Source organism: Schistocerca serialis, chromosome 4, assembly GCF_023864345.2.
Source record: "Schistocerca serialis cubense isolate TAMUIC-IGC-003099 chromosome 4, iqSchSeri2.2, whole genome shotgun sequence".
In the NCBI taxonomy this organism is placed as follows: Eukaryota; Metazoa; Arthropoda; class Insecta; order Orthoptera; family Acrididae; genus Schistocerca; species Schistocerca serialis.
Genome location: NC_064641.1, coordinates 266,030,708 through 266,045,742, shown reverse-complemented (window position 1 = coordinate 266,045,742; position 15,035 = coordinate 266,030,708). Strand labels below are relative to the sequence as shown.

General features: G+C 43.5%; 1 protein-coding gene across 3 annotated transcripts in view; it reads left to right on the top strand.

Annotated features, from left to right (window-relative positions):
• The first annotated feature begins 7,889 nt into the window (after positions 1 to 7,889).
• LOC126473715 (uncharacterized) overlaps positions 7,890 to 15,035 on the top strand; it is a 115,612-nt gene continuing 108,466 nt past the window's right edge. For 2 of the 3 annotated variants that reach the window (XR_007586519.1, XM_050100959.1), the window contains exon 1: positions 7,890 to 7,985. The gene's annotated coding sequence lies outside the window, so the exon portion shown is untranslated. The remainder of the gene's footprint in view (positions 7,986 to 15,035) is intronic. The other variant, XM_050100960.1, reaches the window with a different exon arrangement.

The following is a 15,035-nucleotide window of genomic DNA, read 5'->3' as shown; positions in this document are numbered from 1 at the left end:
CGCCAGTACATCCGAAGACCATGGAAGCAGCATATAACCCACAAACAGTTTCTTTGCTATGGTCAGTCTATGTTTTATAACCTCTTCATTATGGCTGTCGTCAGTTGCATTGTTTCCAAAATAGCAGAATTTGAAAATTCGATTTTGTAATCAAATTACTTCAGCATTTCGTGATTACTTCCGCTACACTCATTTACCCGTTTTTAATTATTATTGATGTTTATTTTATAACCTCTTTTCCAAACATCCTCATTCCACAACTCCTTTTTTTATTCTAGATACGTTCATTACCGGCTTTCTCTAGCAATCCATCAAGTAAAGCGGGTCTGCAGTCAGACACGACGTATCTGCACAGTGATAATTAACCAGCGGCTGTATTTCAGTCCAAAATCTTTTATTGTTATTAAAACATGCTACTAGTTTCGACACCAAATTGTGTCATCTTCTGGTTCCAAGCTAACCTGCCATCCACAACCGTTTTCATGTGCAATGAAGAGAATCGTATGCAGCGGCCCAGAATTAACTGGATTCTGTACCTTCCATGGCAATAACAAGCCCTGCTTTGTTAGACGATATTTTCTAACGTAGATATTAGCTATTAATCGCTATACAGGATATTTATGACAGTTATGTTTTGTCTATGTTTGCTGAAAAGAGGAATTCGTTTGTTCTTCTGTTCTATAAATTAATAAGGCTAGACACAGACGAATTAAAACTTCATTTACTTTCCATGGTTCCAGAGTGAGAATATTTGGGTGGGGCGACGAAATACATGATTTCTGAGGTGAAATATTGGATTGCTTTGATTACATGATTCGTCTGGAATCTGAAGTAGTTGTTAGGAAAGCACAGTCGCATCTGAAAAAAATGTGTGCGAGCATTCAGCCAGTCGATAGCAAGTGCCCATATTTGGGGTACGGATGTGTTTACTTCTCCACGTCCTACTGGAAATAGCTATTAGCGTCCTTCTTTCACAATGATCACAGCGGCTACTCATTGCATTATAGACTGTGAAAGTTGACATAAGCGTTTGGAGGCCATATTGGCTCGAGGAAGCTCATCAGTCGTCTTCATAGACAGTGGGAAGGCAGTAGAAGGGGTCCACATATTTTCCTCAGCAGTTTATCAATCCACATGCAGTAACATTGTGATCATGTAATCTTGACCACCTACTAAATGCTCTCATGGAGAAAGCAAGGTCTGTAGACATCACCAAAAAAAGTACGATTAGGGTTGTGCGTCATGTCAACAAAGTCTATAGAGGCGAAGGACATGTCTGGATTGGCGAAGGATAAATCAGAAAATCGGCAGTACCTTTTAACGCGTAGCTTTCCTGCGTAAATTAGGAAAACCACGTAAAGCCTAATTGAGTACCCGAACCCCAATTCGCATATGTGCTAGTATGCTGGGCCACCTCAGGCGGTAGGACATCGCAGTCACATCATGTAGCTGAAATACAGCAGCTTGGGTAGTAAGTTGCTCATGATTGTCAAATGTTCGCTAGAAAAGCTATAAGTTAGGAAGAGCATCAGTGAAAATAACGGAGAGTATGTGGCGCTCAACAGCGTTTTTATTAGGGTTGTAGAAAGAACTGTATCGACACTGAAAAACGAATCATAGCTACACTGACAGAGCTGTCCCACCCGCTTATAGACTGAATCGTCTGTGTTGGAAGCGGAACGCGAATATTGTTCCTCTCCAGTGTCAGAATCTACCTGTCGTATGGAAAGCGCTTACGAAAAAGCTTTCCCATGTTAGCGTATTGTGTTTCTTGGAAAATCTGCGCTTGTTAAAGTGGGAATAGAGAAAGCAGTAGCAGAAAATTAAAGCAGTTATCTGGCTAGACTAGCTGAATAAATTGTGGAACTGCTCGAAAATGTGATAATCAAGAAAAATATTTAAGAACTGCGGTTCTGTTGTTCACCAGCGCAGCCACCTGCACCAATACCAGATTCTGAAGAGTGAGACTTCCCTTTCACAAGTCACGGAAACTCTTCTGGTTATGAAATCTACAATTACAATGGCTTCACATCGGTCAATGGTTTGAAGTTTTTGTTTATGCGTCGTTATTACTGCACAACAACTTATAAGTACTATACTCTAGTAATACTAAAGTTCTATGTGAAATTCTTGCTTGGTTTTCGAGAAATTATTATGACGGCAGAAGAATCAAAATGTGTGGATAGCTAAAAGAACATTGCACTTGCTGTTTGCAACGGGGATGGGCGAATGGATTGAATCTCAAGTTCCCCCGATTTAAACCACACCGGCGCTGTGCGAAATGCGATGGTACACGTACTGCGGCACGTCCACGTGTACTAGCGACCATCAAGTAGCTGTCATCCACTCTGGTGGAGGAATGAAACGCCCCACCACGTGAACTTCATAACGGCTTTGTGACCACAATGGGAGCACGTCGCTGAGTATGCAACGGACCATCATAAATCCTGGTGACTGTCTTTGAATAACAGTATTACTTAAAGTAAATATTTTTTTAGTCACATTCTGCATTAACTGCAGTAGCTCTTTCTTTGCTTACATGCTCTAAGTTTCATCGACCTTTGTTACTTGGCACTGACACAGCATGGGAATTTCTTTTTCCCCTTAAGTTTAGCACACCAGTGTAGTCTGTTCAGGTAACACGTGGCACTGAGCCGGATTTGAATCGACTCTTCGGTCTGCTAGACAGGGCAGCTCGTGTACAATTTTCAACCAGTTTTCCACACTAGTATCGGCCAATACAATGCTATTTCTCCTTGTTTGCTGAAGTGAAAACCAAAACAAAAATCAAGAAACGAAATTAAAACACCTACAGCCACTAACGAAAATTCACCAGATTTACAGATAGCACACGAAACTTCTACATCTACATCTACATCTACATCCATACTCCGCAAGCCACCTGACGGTGAGTGGCGGAGGGTACCTTGAGTACCTCTATCGGTTCTCCCATCTATTCCATTCTCGTATTGTTCGTGGAAAGAAGGATTGTCGGTATGCCTCTGTGTGGGCTCTAATCTCTCTGATTTTATCCTCATGGTCTCTTCGCGAGATATACGTAGGAGGGAGGAATATACTGCTTGACTCTTCGTTGAAGGTATGTTCTCGAAACTTTGACAAAAGCCCGTACCGAGCTACTGAGCGTCTCTCCTGCAGAGTCTTCCACTGGAGTTTATCTATCATCTCCGTAACGCTTTCGCGATTACTAAATGATCCTGTAACGAAGCGTGCTGCTCTCCGTTGGATCTTCTCTATATCTTCTATCAACCCTACCTGGTACGGATCCCACACTGCTGAGCAGTATTCAAGCAGTGGGCGAACAAGCGTACTGTAACCTACTTCCTTTGTTTTCGGATTGCATTTCCTTAGGATTCTTCCAATGAATCTCAGTCTGGCATCTGCTTTACCGACGATCAACATTATATGATCATTCCATTTTAAATCACTCCTAATGCGTACTCCCAGATAATTTATGGTATTAACTGCTTCCAGTTTCTGACCTGCTATTTTGTAGCTAAATGATAAAGGATCTATCTTTCTGTGTATTCGCAGCACATTACACTTGTCTACATTGAGATTCAATTGCCATTCCCTGCACCATGCGTCAATTCGCTGCAGATCCTCCTGCATTTCAGTACAATTTTCCATTGTTACAACCTCTCGATACACCACAGCATCATCCGCAAAAAGCCTCAGTGAACTTCCGATGTCATCCACAAGGTCATTTATGTATATTGTGAATAGCAACGGTCCTATGACACTCCCCTGCGGCACACCTGAAATCACTCTTACTTCGGAAGACTTATCTCCATTGAGAATGACATGCTGCGTCCTGTTATCTAGGAACTCCTCAATCCAATCACACAATTGGTCTGATAGTCCATATGCTCTTACTTTGTTCATTAAACGACTGTGGGGAACTGTATCGAACGCCTTGCGGAAGTCAAGAAACACGGCGTCTACCTGTGAACCCGTATCTATGGCCCTCTGAGTCTCGTGGACGAATAACGCTAGCTGGGTTTCACATGACCGTCTTTTTCGAAACCCATGCTGATTCCTACAGAGTAGATTTCTAGTCTCCAGAAAAGTCATTATACTCGAACACAATACGTGTTCCAAAATTCTACAACTGATTGACGTTAGAGATATAGGTCTATAGTTCTGCACATCTGCTCGACGTCCCTTCTTGAAAACGGGGATGACCTGTGCCCTTTTCCAATCCTTTGGAACGCTACGCTCTTCTAGAGACCTACGGTACACCGCTGCAAGAAGGGGGGCAAGTTCCTTCGCGTACTCTGTGTAAAATTGAACTGGTATCCCATCAGGTCCAGAGGCCTTTCCTCTTTTGAGCGATTTTAATTGTTTCTCTATCCCTCTGTCGTCTATTTCGATATCTACCATTTTGTCATCTGTGCGACAATCTAGAGAAGGAACTACAGTGCAATCTTCCTCTGTGAAACAACTTTGGAAAAAGACATTTAGTATTTCGGCCTTTAGTCTGTCATCCTCTGTTTCAGTACCATTTTGGTCACAGAGTGTCTAGACATTTTGTTTTGATCCACCTACCGCTTTGACATAAGACCAAAATTTCTTAGGATTTTCTGCCAAGTCAGTACATACTTATGTGTCAGTACATACTTATGTGTGTAACTCCCAACTTATTAAAATGTAATTGCACCAGTGTGCCTTTCTCGACATAATAAATTAGGCTTGAGCAAGTAATGCAGTGACAACATTGCCTGAACGTCTTGACACTTTTTAGATCAGTCTTTACAAAAGTTTTTCCAAAACACAATATCCTCTGCATCTGCATGTCTGTGTTGTGCTAGTTATTTCCAGACTGCTCAGCAGCGTGACCAGCACCCAACTCTCTCACTTACTTCTCTCTGAATGCTCCACTGGAAATGATTATGCCAGTGACAACCAAAGATCACATTGCTCGTGCTCTGAACCTCTGTGGCGCAACACATCGACTGTTGAAGACTTCTGACTAAAAAATAACCGGTGTACAGATATCAATTATGAGACATCGAATGAAAAGAGAACTCACATCACTTTCATTGAATACCAGAATTGAACTAGAAGTTCAACGGAAATACTGGGAAATCTGACCTGGCAAAAGTTTGACGAGAGATGTCAAGAATTACAGGAAATTGCACAAACAGTATTTCAAGAAATAGTATGGAGGAATCTACGAGGATAATCCCAATAGTAAGGTCTCCTATTTTTTTATAAGTACAGAACTCTGTTTGGCAGTTGGTCACACTGTTATGAAGAGTGCTTCACGCGCTGTGTGTAAACATGCGCACCCCGCACTGAGGCGCTCAGTCTTGACTTGGCAGCCGTTGAAAATGGAGCTCCCGTTGGATGTTACCACCAAGTGAGAATTGCGCACAGTTATTCGGTTTTTGAACGCAAAGGGCACTGCGCCGATTGAAATCCATCGTCAATTGACGGAAGTGTATGGTGAGTCGTGCATGGATGTCAAAAATGTTCGTAAGTGGTGTAGTGAGTTTGCAACTGGTCGGACCGAAATTCACGACTAACAAAGGAGCGTGAGACCGTCAGTTTCTGAGGAGACAGTATTGAAGGTTGAGCAAAGCATTCGTGAAGATCGGCGCATCACCCTGAATGATCTCTGAACGTTGGTTCCTGAGGTTTCCCGAAGCACCGCTCACAGAATTTTAACGGAAACATTGAACTACCGGAAGGTGTGCGCAAGATGGGTGCCATGAATGCTGACTGAGGACCACATGCGGTAACGAGTTGATGCTTCCCCCGCATTTCTTCGCCGCCTTGCAGCCGAACAGGACAACTTTCTGGACTCAATTGTCACGGGTGACGAAACCTGGGCATACCACTCTACACCTGAGACCAAGCAACAATCACGGCAGTCGCGGCATCCTTCTTCGCCAAAGCCGCCGAAATTCAAACAAACACAGACTGCCGAAAAAGTTATGACAACCGTTTTTGGGGATCGGAAAGGGGTATTGTTGGTCGACTTTACGCCCACTGGGACCACAATTAACGCTGACGGGTACTGTGAGACTGAAAAAACTCAAACGGGCAATTCAGAAACGGAGAAGAGGAATGTTGAGCAGGGCGTACACATTCTCCATGACAACGGTCGCCCACACATCGCTCGGCAAACCGTTGCTCTCCTGCAACAGTTTCAGTGGAACATAATCACCCACCCATCCTATAGCCCTGACTTGGCGCCCAGTGACTATCACCTGTTCCCTAAGTTAAAAGAACATTTCGCCGGAAAGCGATTCAGCTCCGACGACGAGGTGAAAGAAGAGGTTCATAACTTTCTGAACAGCATGTTGATGAGCTGGTATGACATGGGCATGCCAAAACTGCCACAGCGTCCACAAAAATGCATCGACAGAATGGTGATTAAGTCGAAATATAGCTAAATGTTCAAGCTGTAAATTGATGTAAATCATTGTAGAAATAAACAGGTCTATGTGCTTATAAAAAAAAACAGGAGACCTTACTTTTGGGATTACCCTAATAGAAATATACTACAGAACTGATATTGAAGACTGAAAGGATTTTCTACAGCGTTCAGTCCTGTTTCCACGGAAACTTTAGATTACTGCAGGCTTAGAGGAATTTCATCTGTTTCCTTTTGCGCACTTCATGTGTGTATGGAAGACAGCAGGACTTACCCTCTGACACGCAATTCGCCGTTTGTAGAGTATGAAAGTAGATGTAAATAACATCTAATAGCCAAGAATCATTAGATACCATATTATTTGCTACGAATAAATGAAATGGTCATAAACAACATACAATCATATCTGTTTTATAACTGATGTCTCTTATCCATTAACTTTAAACCACACCATGCAAAAAGTCATTTCCTTCCTGCTTGTGTGAATGGAACACAACAGGACGCACGGTCTGCGATGCAATAATGTCCGTTTGCAAAGTATCGGTATGAACGCAGGTGTAAACGACATGTAATAGCAAAGAATCATCGGGTACAATGGTCATCTTCGGAAGCTTGCGGCGTCAGCGTGGCTGGATGCCAGCCGAGTGGGCCCAGGTTTGATCTCCCAGCCGGGTCGGAAATTTTCTCCCCTCGGGGTCTGCATGTCGTCATCATCACCTCATCATCAACGGCACGCAACTCACCTAAATGGCGTGAACTAAAAAGTCTAGCCCTCAGAGGCGGCGAGTTGCCATATGAAAGAAAAAAATTCAGATACTATGGTATTTGCTAAGATAAAAATGGTAATGGTCGTACACAATGTACAATTGTATCCGTGTTGCAACTGATACCTCTTATACAGTTACCACTCATAATACCTGCTGGGTTTTGCTTTGTTCCGAAAGAAGCTACAGCTGTTTGGATGACGAAGGCCTTACGCTCTTTAGTCCCTGTCATTTCAATTTGCACGGCCCTTCAAGCTTTGTCAATTTTTTTATGTAGCTGCCGCGGGACAGAAAATGTCATCATTACTGTCCCTCGCAGAGCTACTTTAATAGCTGTATTACGACAGACAACAACCGATACAGCCGGCCGAAGTGGCCGTGCGGTTAAAGGCGCTGCAGTCTGGAACCGCAAGACCGCTACGGTCGCAGGTTCGAATCCTGCCTCGGGCATGGATGTTTGTGATGTCCTTAGGTTAGTTAGGTTTAACTAGTTCTAAGTTCTAGGGGACTAATGACCTCATGACCTCAGCAGTTGAGTCCCATAGTGCTCAGAGCCATTTTTGAACAACCGTTACAACAGGGCAAAACTACACGCAAGCAGGCCAGAAAAACCCGTGAGCCTAATGCCGCTGGTCACCCGGCGAGTTGCTGCTTCAGCCGCCAGGTGTCTCTGGCGTCTCGTCGGCAGCTGCTGGCGCGACAGCGGCGTGGCCAGCCGGCCAGTGCGAACTAACCTCCTGCCGGCGGTCTGCGACTGGAGGACCCAGCTAACCTGCGGCTGTGCGGCGCCACGCTTTGAAACCTACGTGCCCCGGCCCGAGGTAGGTCACCAGCGAATCTTAAAAGTAACAATCAAGCGTACAGATAACTTCACGGTTAAGTAAGTGACTGATTCATTTTAGCACCTAGCCATTAAATAGTGATAGTGTGATGTACACTCGTAGAAATACAGTGTGATTCAAAAAGAATACCACAACTTTAGGAATTTAAAACTCTACAACGACAAAAGGCAGAGCTAAGCACTATCTGTCGGCGAATTAAGGGAGCTATAAAGTTTCATTTAGTTGTACATTTGTTCGCCATTTCAGCCAATAAAGTTTTTGGTCCCTTTTTCTTCGAAGGTGCTACTGTAACTGGACTACAGTATCTGGAGGTGTTAGAGAATTGGCTGTTCCCTCAGCTCGAACAAGAAGCACAACAATTCATATTGCAGCAGGGTGGAGCGCCACCACATTGGCACTTATCTGTCCGTAACTACCTGAACGTCAACTACCCGAGGCGATGGATCGGCCGCCAGGCAGCCCGTGACAGAGCACGTCATCACTGGCCTCCAAGAAGCCCTGATCTTACCCCCTGCGATTTTTTCTTATGGGGGTATGTTAAGGATATGCTGTTTCGGCTACCTCTCCCAGCCACCATTGATGATTTGAAACGAGAAATAACAGCAGCTATCCAAACTGTTACGCCTGATATGCTACAGAGAGTGTGGAACGAGTTGGAGTATCGGGTTGATATTGCTCGTGTGTCTGGAGGGGGCCATTTTGAACATCTCTGAACTTGTTTTTGAGCGAAAAAAAACCTTTTTAAATACTCTTTGTTATGATGTATAACAGAAGGTTATATTACGTTTCTTTCATTAAATACACATTTTTAAAGTTGTGGTATTCTTTTTGAATCACCCTGTATTTCGTGAATTCTCCAGGTGACTGAGGCGCTCTAAGTTATTATTGTATTATCTTAAGATTGAACACCGTAATAGTGATGAGATCCATTTTTAAATTTATTTGGTTACTGAAGGTCTTATTTTAAAATTATACGAATTCTTATTTTTATTTGATTTCACAGTCTAATATGAGTCCTGTCTATTACTCGCTAAATTAATTTCGTACTTATAATGGATCATAATATCATTTTAAAACTAATTTTTAGTATTTAAGAAATTTTACAACAATTTCACAGAATGAAACTCAATGATCATGCACCTGTATTGTGTTATTGAAACCTTCCTTTATTATTATTATTATTGGAGTACAAACATATTTTAGTTGTTATATGAACACATTTATAGCAAATATAAAACTGAATATAAACTAGTGTCACATTAATCTACTCAGGAGCAAAAGAGGATAATACCAGATTATATGAACAAAAAAACGTTTTATTCATTTAATTTTCTTGCTTATTACAGGTCACTTAACATATTTAATATTTTGAAAGCAGTAATACGTTGAGGTAGTGAAGACTTCTGGTCTTTGATTTTGGGGAAGCTAAAGTATTAGTCTTTGGCTAGGTTTGACCTTTTTGGTGTCTGTATGCTGTTGTAACACGTCAGTTCCCAGCTGCAAGCTTACCTCGTCCGTGTGACTGCGCCCAGGACCTTTCATTTGCATCTTTTAGCCGTCCACGTTACGTTCTTAGCATGATTTGCAGATGTGGTTATGTCAACGTTTTCGTCGGCCAGATCTAAACTGTCGTCCTCCAGCATCTTGCAGAAAAAAAGGAATAAAAGGAACATCTACCGTCGGTCACCAAGGTTCACTAATGAAAACACTGCGGCAACAACCATAGTGCTCCAAAATCAATAGCAAACACACTGAAACTGAACATTCAAGTATGTTAATTTAAACTTGGCTTATTTCCCCTGTTACTGTTAGTATGATGCGATGAGACACCAGTGCCAGTAGGCCCTAGAAATGCAACATTTTTCCTTGCATACGTATGTTACAACAGTAAATATTTCTATGACTAACCTCTTTCTTCCCTAAAGCATCGGCGAGCTGTGGACAGAGACTTTAAGCTGTACGAACGGAACATAAAATGGCTTACCGCTTTTCCCATATATATGTGTATATCAACTACTAGTAAAGAGACCTTGTTTAGATTTTTTTACAGCAAAAAAATATTCCAATTTGCATAACAGGCAATAAAAATTAACAATTCATTACAAAAACCCGATTTTATGCCTTGGATGGCTGGAACTAGAATTGAAATCCAGTTCTCACGGGTACGATCTATTGTCTTAGCCATTGCTCCATATCGGTGACGTAACAACATACGGAATACTAGGATGATCTTATTCAAGGACCCGTCTGAGCATTTGCCTGGGCTGAGTAACTGCGGGAGGCATAATCTACACTGCTGGAAGATTTCATGTTCCTCAATAGTAAACGAAAAATGAGAGCTTTGCATGTCTCAGAAATAGAGTGGGTATGTCTATACGAATCAACCCTATCGAGAAAAGAGATGACTGCAATTTCAAGTGAAAATGTGTTACAAGAATAACCTTTGAGCTTCGATTATAAGTAACTCAACAGAGCAAGTAAACTATTAGGATTGTCAGCAAATGACGTCATGCATTTAGTCCTTTATGAGAATAGGACTGAGTAAAACAGAGTCGCATAATTAGGAACTACTTTGGTTTTGACTGAGAGAGAAGATTTGGTATCAGATAGTTGTAAAAAAGAAAAAAAAAATACTTTTACCATCCAATCAAATATGTAGCTTCGAAGGCATGCTACACATTACCCAAAAAGATCTGTAAACATCTAAGCCGTTTTTAGCAAACGTCAATTATTTCAGTTTGTCATAGGTGATTGGGCAGGAAACTAAATGTTAAGAAGTTTACATAATTGAAAATGGGCTTATAAATCGAAACCTAATAATAAAGATGTAAAACGAAGCCAAAAAGCATTTCGCATAGTCGGTACCACACATGTCATACTTAGATTTATTTTTTGAGTTTTAGTACTTGTAGGACAGGAAAAATGTAGTACTTGTTATGAATTTATCCACTTTGTTGTAAAGGATTAGTGTGGTAAAGGGAAAAGGAATAGTAAGACAACTTTAGGAGAAGGTATTGATTAGGTTACGGAATCATAGTAACTACTTCAACTACTTCTCTGCCTCCATTACTGATTATAAAACTTAGTGTTTTTACCACTACCTCTTTTCTCCCCTCGTCTCTCTCACTCTACCATCCACCCTTCCCCCCCCCCCCTCCACCCCCCCCTTTCTCTCTCTCTCTCTCTCTCTGTCTCTCTCTCTCTCTCTTCTCCTCTCTCTCTCTTCTCTCTCTCTCTCTCTCTCTCTCTCTCTCTCTCTCTCCCTCTCTCCCTCTCTCCCTCTCTCCCTCTCTCCCTCTCTCCCTCTCTCCCCCTCTCCCCCTCTCCCCCTCTCCCCCTCTCCCCCTCTCCCCCTCTCCCCCTCTCCCCCTCTCCCCCTCTCCCCCTCTCCCCCTCTCCCCCTCTCCCCCTCTCCCCCTCTCCCCCTCTCCCCCTCTCCCCCTCTCCCCCTCTCCCCCTCTCCCCCTCTCCCCCTCTCCCCCTCTCCCCCTCTCCCCCTCTCCCCCTCTCCCCCTCTCCCCCTCTCCCCCTCTCCCCCTCTCCCCCTCTCCCCCTCTCCCCCTCTCCCCCTCTCCCCCTCTCCCCCTCTCCCCCTCTCCCCCTCTCCCCCTCTCCCCCTCTCCCCCTCTCCCTCTCTCCCCCTCTCCCCCTCTCCCCCTCTCCCCCTCTCCCCCTCTCCCTCTCTCCCTCTCTCCCTCTCTCCCTCTCTCCCTCTCTCCCTCTCTCCCTCTCTCCCTCTCTCCCTCTCTCCCTCTCTCCCTCTCTCCCTCTCTCCCTCTCTCCCTCTCTCCCTCTCTCCCTCTCTCCCTCTCTCTCTCTCTCTCCCTCTCTCTCTCTCCCTCTCTCTCCTGCATCCCAGTAGTTATGTCTGTTCTTGTGATCCTGTATACATCTCTGGAGAAGACAGAACAATAAAGTTGACTTCGACAGAAGGGTTGATTTACAAAATTGCCATCAGTAAGAATTTATAATTTCTTTATCTGTAATCTCCCTGCAGTTTCAGTTCGTAAATAATTTCTTGAGTACAACTTATGGTATAATATTTAGCTCCAACGCAGTAAAAAAGGGGCTTATTCGATCAGTTCGAAACCCATTATCTATTCGCCAAAGTCTTGAAAAAGTTGCACGTGTAACGTTCGATTTCACGTGACTTTGTTGTCAAGACTGCTTCGATCCAATAGTTCGCAATTCCATATTACCTAGTAAAATAAATTCTTGTAGCCCTTAGGTTTCGTTCTGAAGATGAAAGATTCGCCCGTCAGTTTGTATTTGCGTGCCAGGAGGTGTATTTGTTGATCATATTTTCCTAAAATATGAAACATTGATGTTCCCATTTTAAATAAAAAAGAGGAAAATGTTTCACTTATCTTCGAATATTGCGAGGTTCCGTAAAAAGGTCCAAATAGAAGGGACTCCCAGCCTTAAATTCCGGTGTGCTGTACGTAACCGGCACAATGAACAAGTTTCCTCTTCCGCGGAGAACTACCGTCATTGTGTGTCACATTCACGGGGACGGCAGTTCAGATCACAGAGCGGCCACTCTGACTTGTTTTCTGTCGTTTCGTTTCCCTAGATCACTTAAGGGAAATGCCGGGATTATAGCTTTGGACCGGACCCGGCTGATTAACTTCCTCAGCCTACAACAACCTAAAACTCCATCTGTAATTACTTCTTTGTCGATGAGCCGCTAAACTCTTATGCTCCTGGGTAGGTGCAACGCGGTTGGGCAATTACTACAGACTTGGTCAGCTTTATCTACTTCTCAGTAATTACACATCAGTCTTCGAACAGAACATTCCTATAAGAACATGACGCTTAAGTTACATTCTGAATTCATTTCTCCAAACTCATATTGGAAGGAGGGCAAGTTCTTATGTGCTACAAGCATTCGAGCAGAATGACTTGCCCAATTACGTCTGAGATGCAGCTATTTCCCCAGTTCCAAAGTTAACAAATTTCTTCATCTCTCGTCTTTATTTCTCACTGAGCCCCCACGCACCATAATCTTATGCAGACTTTGCTAGTGGAAGTCTTAGCTGTAACTCCAGTACTTCTTCGTATTTTCCTTTCCTTATTTGTCTCTTTTCCCTTCCTTGATGTTTGCATGCTTTAATATTTCCTGGTGATTGGTATAACGTACATTTAGCCTCATACTGCTTAATGCTTACGAGACAGAGAGGTAAGCCACGCCCGGTTGGATTAATATCCACTGAAGACATAAAGTCTGTAAATGAGTCCGTGATCGTGTTATGGTACTTTATTTGTAAATCATCGGTTTCGTCCACTGTCATCTTTAAATCTGCAGCAAATAGAAAACCGGTGGTGTAACCAACTAAGTTTAGTTAGAGGTGAAGCAAAATCTACAACAGGCCAGTTGTGGATTTTGCTTCAGCTAATTAAACTTCATTCGTCACACCACTGTTTTTCTGTTTGTAAGACATCTGAAAATGGGAATGGAAGAAAACAGTAATTGTGAATTGTGCGATTTAGATGATTAAGACGAATCTTTTCCAACAAAGGATTAATATCCGTTGGTCTGGAACAGTCACCAGCCTGTGTGTGGATCTAAGGCGGTTTCCCGAGTTCATCTATGTACTGTTTATTCGAAACGCTCTTTTTTTTCCTACCGTCTTCTGTAGAAAAGAGGGTTTGTAGCTAAGTTCAACTTATAAGCTGACTCCAGTAGAGAAACAGTCCTAAATGGTACCATCCGACGCACATCACAACGTAACCATTCCTTCGGGTAACTGACGACTAGAGCGACATTAGGGGCATTGCCTGCAGTATTAAAATAGACTGATCGAGAAGCAGTGGATGAGTGGCTTCCCATTACTATAAATCACTGAAACTGTCGGGGCTAACTCTGACGAAAATGCCTCAAAATAGTCTCTGCGGTATCAAATGACTGCGTACTTTAATGTAAAGGTAAAATTGTAAAGTCCGTGGTACAAGCCCTTGACAGGATTATTGATCTGTCTATAAATAAGGTACAATCTTTCTTCCCCACGGCACTGGGAGGGGGCGGGCGGCGAACCCAGCGCCACGGCCACCTTTTACCCCAGGGAAAGACCCCCGGTACTCGTTTGAGTGGACCTGCGGTCGTCTTGGAGGGGCTGCAACGGGGAAACCACCCCGCCCGTATCCCTAGATTTAACTCGCTATCTCTAAGACGGAGTCCAGTGCTCTATCACGGCCATGCTCTAAAGTGCTGCTATTAATAGTTACCAAAAGGTACGCATGAGTACGTTTCAAAACTGAAATGATTCTCACTCTTATTCTACGTAACAGAGTACCGAAATCTGGCCAGGGAATATAATCGAATAAACATAAAAAATGAGACGTAAGGGATCTGACGACATCCGAAGTTCTGTGTAGTAGAAAGTTACTGCGTTGCCCCGGACTTAATAGTTAGGCGGCCTTACAGCGAGGGACGGAATATCGGATACAGTTCGAGTGGGTTGTTTAGAAACACACACGGTCCTGGCGGCTGAGTCACGAGTGGTGTTCCCAGGTTGTCTGTGGGCCCAGTCGCTGCCCTAGGCGCCGCCGCGCCCTTATGACCTACAAAGGAGGACCGGTCCGCGCACATCCAGCCGCCGGCAAGCCAGAGGTAGGCAGAAAGTAAAAGTCTCCAAGGACGGGAGGTGGCCTACTGCTGCAGCTGCTGCCGCCCCAACATCTAGCAGACTCGCTGCCGCTTGCGTAACTGCAAATAACTGCCCGGCATGTGAAAGATAGAGAGAGTGAGAGCGAGAGTCAGGTACCCGAAGGCGAAGGCTTAACAACGTTGTAGCACACGGGACACCGTAGCGTACGTACAAGGTGTGGCCGTAAAATAACGTGTCTGTAAAACATTTTGTGTATACGTACTGACGAGTTGCAGTCAAGTCTTCGAAGGAAGTACTTGAGAATTCACGACAGCCAGAATCAAATTTCCGCTGTACGTCAACATCGACAACTTTTGAGAAGCACATAAGGGGCTTGAAGGTGGCATATTCAATTTCCGAAACTTGTACCGAAAATAAAATA